The following is a 6,000-nucleotide window of genomic DNA, read 5'->3' on the forward strand; positions in this document are numbered from 1 at the left end:
CTGTGGCAGCGCTTCAGTGTTCTTTTTCAAAGCGACCCATGTTAAGGGATTCCAGCTCTGTACACCAACTTATGTCTAGAAACTAGAACAGTTAGGTTTCTCCTCATATATGTCAAGCACAGTATGCCGTAAGCTGCCCCTCTATTTTCCCCTAAGGAATCCATGATCAATTAAACATGTTTACCCTTCTTGTGGGTCAAATCTTCTACCCTTAGGATGTACTGAACATGTCATATCATTGATAGTTAAGTACTGACACTGGCCTCTACCACCCTGGGATCCATTATTCCCAAAAGTTCATCATCTCAAGATTTTCAAGGATGTTGATGTACCCTCACCAACATTTCCTTATGCTGGGTGAAGGGAGTTTTCTTTGGGTCCTTCCAGGTTGAGGGAATAGCAGAGCGAGTAGATAATAGATTCAATAATCCCATTTCCTGGAACATTCAGATTCCTTCCTCTGTGTTCTACCAGGGAGGTTCCAACATTTAAACCACACTGACTATAGGCTACTTCTAAGTCCAGGTTTCAGTATTTTTCAAACTAGCAGATGTTACCACCACTACCAAGTACTGTGGACAACACATGAAATCCCATCATCTAAAATTGTAGAAGAAGCAATGGGGTGAAAAATCTCAGCATGGGTACTCAATGCTGTGATCAGGCAGCTCCCAATGGCATGAGACAGCGCCTGTAATTGCACTTTTAATGTTGTATAGCTGCTTATACTATGATCATGCACACATGGCATCATTTTATTGATACCTGCATAAGATGAAATAACTTTTAAATCTTTGGCAGTAACTATTTGGGGCTTCTCGTCTTTGTCTAAACAAAAAAATATCAAATCCTTTAGTAATAGATTCTATGCTGTGTGAAGCTATCAGTTATCTACTCTTATCACAGATTTCACAGAATCTAGACTTTTTAGTAAAATCCATGCTTTTCTGCTTTGTGTCAATTTTTATGGGAGTGTCTGCATGACTCTACTAATGACTTTTATGAATTCACTCCAATGTGCATTTCTTTGTTTTACATTTTTTTTCCTTCTAAGATGTGGGTGGGAGGGGTTATGCCTTTGAAAGTCTCATTTTCTCTCTGCTGACTTCCGTAGAACATTTTCACTTAATAAGGAAGGGAAAAGGAAAGCAAGAATGCAACTATGTTTTAAAAAGATGTGGTTTTATAGGCAAAAAAGCCATGGCTGACTGTGGTGTACTCTACAATCTCTTACCAGGACTGAAATATAACTTAAATTCTTTGTCTAGTTTGGCTTGTGGATTTGTTATAATAGGTTTTTTATTCAGACAGTGAAACAATTTTTTAAGTCCTCATATTGAAGATTCAGAGAATAATGGATACTTGTAATTAGGAAGCTCCAGGACAGAAATCACTGAACTCTACTGTTAGAATTATTACATAACTACTTACAGTCCCATTTGATATTCTAGTCTCTTTAACAAGGGATCTCACCCTTGTTCACTTCTCTCTTTTCCCATCCCACAACTAACAAAAATTATTTTAAGACATGTCAGGGGACTTCCCTGGTGGTGCAGTGGTTAAGAGTCTGCCTTTCAATCCATGGGACACGGGTTTGAGCCCTGGTCCGGGAAGATCCCACATGTCTCGGAGCAACTAAGCCCATTGGTCACAACTACTGAGCCTTCACTCTATAGCCCGCAAGCCACAACTACTGAGCCCACGAGCCACAACTACTGAAGCCCCCGCGCCTAGAGCCCATGTTCCACAACAAGAGAAGCCACTGCACCGAGAAGCCCATGCACCACAACAAAGAGTAGCCCCCACTCGCTGCAACTACAGAAAGCCTGTGCGCAGCAACAAAGACCCAACAGCCAAAAAAATAAATAAAATTTTTTAAAAAGACATGTCAGAACATCAAACTAATTAAATCACATCTGAAGCACGAAAATAAGCTTAACTTCTAAGAGTGAATACAGGACAAGTAATTTAAAAATAGCACATTTTTCCATATATGTATTTAGCTCATTGCTTGTCTATAAATATAAGGCTGAGAAAATTTGGGAATTCCCAAATCCAATCAAAGTCACCAAAGCTTCTGAGCAGAAGCAGGACTTAAATATAATTCTAGCCAAGAAAGAAAAATCTAATTCAGTGTGTAAAAACTGCATTAATATAGACTGCTAACAAAGGGAAGACTGAATGTATGAAGTTTAGAACTAAGTGGGGAGGGTCAGAAGAAGAATGTACCAATATACACTTAGCACTATCTAAATAACAGTAGAACTGGAAACAAGAATATTCTGACCTTTAAATATCTGAGGTCTCCTCTGAGACAGAATAATGTCCATCAAGTACTTTTATGAGCCATGAAAAGAGCCCCTTGAGAATTGCTCTGATTTTCTGTTCTCTAAGTAATCTTCTGATCACTGAGCCCTTACTCCAGGAATGCCCTGCAAATCTCCCAGAGTTGCCACCTCATTGGTTTTTTGTTAGGATTACATGGGATAGTACAGAAATGCCCTTTTCATAGCTCCTGGCACTCACTGCTATAATTAGGAATACCTTAATCCAGAGTTTGTTGGTTAACCGGGCAGCAAGACAACTGAATTCTACCCCAAATAAGGTAAAAAGATGGCACAATTGAGACCTCAACTGGACTTACAATTCTACCCTATGAAGTGAAATAAAAAGTGTTGGAAGATCTTTCCTCCTTTTTGTCTAAAATTAGATCTGCAGGTGGAGGCTACAGAATAAGCTGATATGTACAAACAATCTGTCTTTAATTCTTAGCCCTCAGAGAGCAATGCTACTTTGAGAACCAAGATTACATGAACAACCAAGATTCCCATTGTTCAGAGGCTAGGCAACTCTCCCCCTCCCCCCTTTCTCCTTATTTAAGTAATGCTGATTCACTCATGGAAGCAAGTGTAGATCCTTTAGATTCAGGGGAATTATGTCCCTTTACTGTTTCTAGTAAATAAATCAATATTAGTCAAAGCCAACCATGATAACAGTAGTCCCCTTTTCCATGTATTTTTGATAGTATGCATAACCATGGAAGTCGCTTGATAGTATGCATAACCATTAGAACTTAAGTTCCAGGTAAAATGACATAAAAGGGAGTTCTAATGGGGAAATTTGTGGAGAGAATATCTCTGCAGATAAATAGCTATAACTTGCAGAAAGAAAAGGCATTTTTCCTACATCTTTCTTTTGAGGTTAAGAGGTTGGAATGGAGAAGTGATGCCTGGAGCTGTGACAACTATCTTGCAACAGTGAGGCAATAAAGCACAAGAATGAAAAGTCAACACTTTGATCATTGTAGAGCAGAAGCATGTAAATCCTGCATTCTTGATATCATTGAACCTCTAAAATAAATCTGATTATACCTACCTCTAGCCTTCTTTTACTATATCAAATACCCTTACAACTAAGACATTTAGTGGGTTTACAGTTATTTGCAGCCATATCAATCCCAATATATTCAACTTCAAGCAGAGAGCAGGAGGAAATGTAGATAGTCAAATATTATTCGGACATTGCATTTGATAAAGATATATGAAATCCTTTGACAGGTCTTTCATTCTCTGTGTAAATTTGTTTTATTTCCTTTCAAATAATATAAATTACATTCTTAGCCAAAGAAGAGTAGCATCCCAAGGACTTGCCACTCCTAGAATTAAAGAGGTTTTACATTTGAACTTACTGTAAACAGTTACACTCTCTGCAGACATAGTTTTATTAACACAAAGCTCTAACTCTGGCTACCATAAATGGAAATTTTAATCTTTGGGTCCTTAATCTAGGTCCCTGTTCTGCCATATAACGTCAGTGTAGGAGAGAATGGTAATTTTAGTCTAGAGATCTTAAATCCATGTGGTTAAATTTTTGGACTGTCATTTTGTTTGTTTCAAACTCCACTGGCCCTACTTTTCAAATCCAATGCCTGCAAGTAAAAAATAATTTACTAACATAATAATATTGGTTAGAAACATAGATTAGACGTATTTTTAAAGTAAATATTTCTCTTTTTGGTTAGCCAAATAATGTATCAGTTCTTTCATATAGTTAAAAAAAAATCAAGTAACTCAAATAAAGTCAAAGTGTCTGTTGGTATTCTTGCCAGATGTGACCTGGCAAGATTTGTGATTCTTCCAGATCTTTCCTACTTACGTATTTACAAAAACTTTACCTAGAGATATAGTAATGTTATATATACATATATATGTATGTACGTATATATATGTATACATCTATGGTTTTTGCATGTTTTCTCTTTACATAAAAGATTTGTACTATATGCATCATTGTTTTTTTCTACCCTATGTCTCTTCTTTAATTACTGTGTAGAATTTCATACTATGAATGTACTATAGTTTAATATCTATTGTTGGATATATAGGCAAGTTCTGCTATTTTGCTTTATAAGCAATACTGAAATGAACATCCTTGTATATGCATCAAGTATGAGTGAATCTCAGGAGAGAGATGGAAAAGTGGAATACTTGAGGACAAATAGTTTAAATTTTAATAGAGCTTGACTGCCCAAATAAATAGTCTAAATTGTATTCCCATAGGGAAAGTTCATGAGAGTACCTACCTCTCAATCACTTGATACTATCAGATCTTTCAATTTCTGATAATCTGATATATGAAAGTAGGTGTATCAGTTATTTTAATTGTTTTCCAAATGTAAGTGAGGTTAAGCATCTCTTTCTATGTTTAATGGTCATTTGCATTTCCTCTTCAGAGAATAACCTGTTGTAAATCTACTTTTCTATTGAGATTTTAGGATCTCTTTATGAACTCAGAATATTAAATTTTGTCCTTAATCAATGAACAACTGTTTTTACCCAAAATATTTTATCTAAATAGTCTTTTCATTTTTATGGTGACTTTTGTCATAAACAATACAATTTGGTATAGTAAATTTATCAATGTCTTTCTTTATCACCTTTGCTTTTGGTTTTATTTATGCATGCTGTCCATAGCATGCATGCATGTATGCTCCATAGCATGTATGTATGTATAAAATAATCACATTATATGGACACTTGAAGCCTAATGTATTATGCCCTTGCTGAAATATATAAATGTTTTTATAGATGTTATACATATATCATATACATTAAATACATTTATTATATTAATAGGGACACAATGGTGTTTCTGGAATAATTGCTAAACATTTGGAGAATAAATGCAATTAGGTTCACACCTCTTACCACTCATAAAAAAGTAAATTTCAGCAAGATTTAAAACCTTAACGTAATATATATAATGAGAGAATAAGACTGCAGCTGTATCAATAGGCATCACTCACGGCCAGCACAGGGTTAACCAGGCTTAGATTTAGAGCAGTATTTCACCTGAAATTCTAGAAAATCCACATTGGAATCTCTAACACAATCACATGTGACTATGATTATATGCACATCTGATAATCCCATTATATGGATATTCGAAGTCTAATGTATTCTGCCCTTGCTGAAAAAACATGATTACAAGCAAAATATTTTATGCCCATATTTTTGTGAACATAAGCTAGCTTTCACAGAGGAGAGGTCCCATATTCCACTGAGAAAAATGAATTTTGTAATAAAATCATTTTGTTAAAAGAAATTTCTAGAGTCAAGAAATAAAGTAGTAATTGAAATTTTTTTAAATGAAAGGAAAGAGTTGGCTTCATGCCATATTAGATCACTGTAAGTTTTGTACAATGCAATTTAATTATTGGCACTGGCTTCACAGAACATGGTCAACAGAAAGTAGATAGGTCTCTGGAGCACGGAAACTAGAATAGGTTAAAAATGTTATGACACGTTTTTGTTTAATGACTTCATATCCTGTAAAAGGCATTAATTTTGAAGAAAGTGATTATGGTTTGCCTTTTATGTACCATTATGTCTAATTTGTTTTATGCTCTAGCAGTGAAAATTATTTTCCTTCCTCTAATTTATATGGCAAAATACTTTATTTTGAACTAAGTGGGTAGAAATAATAACTGTTCTTTAAATC

This window comes from Globicephala melas, chromosome 6, assembly GCF_963455315.2.
Source record: "Globicephala melas chromosome 6, mGloMel1.2, whole genome shotgun sequence".
In the NCBI taxonomy this organism is placed as follows: Eukaryota; Metazoa; Chordata; class Mammalia; order Artiodactyla; family Delphinidae; genus Globicephala; species Globicephala melas.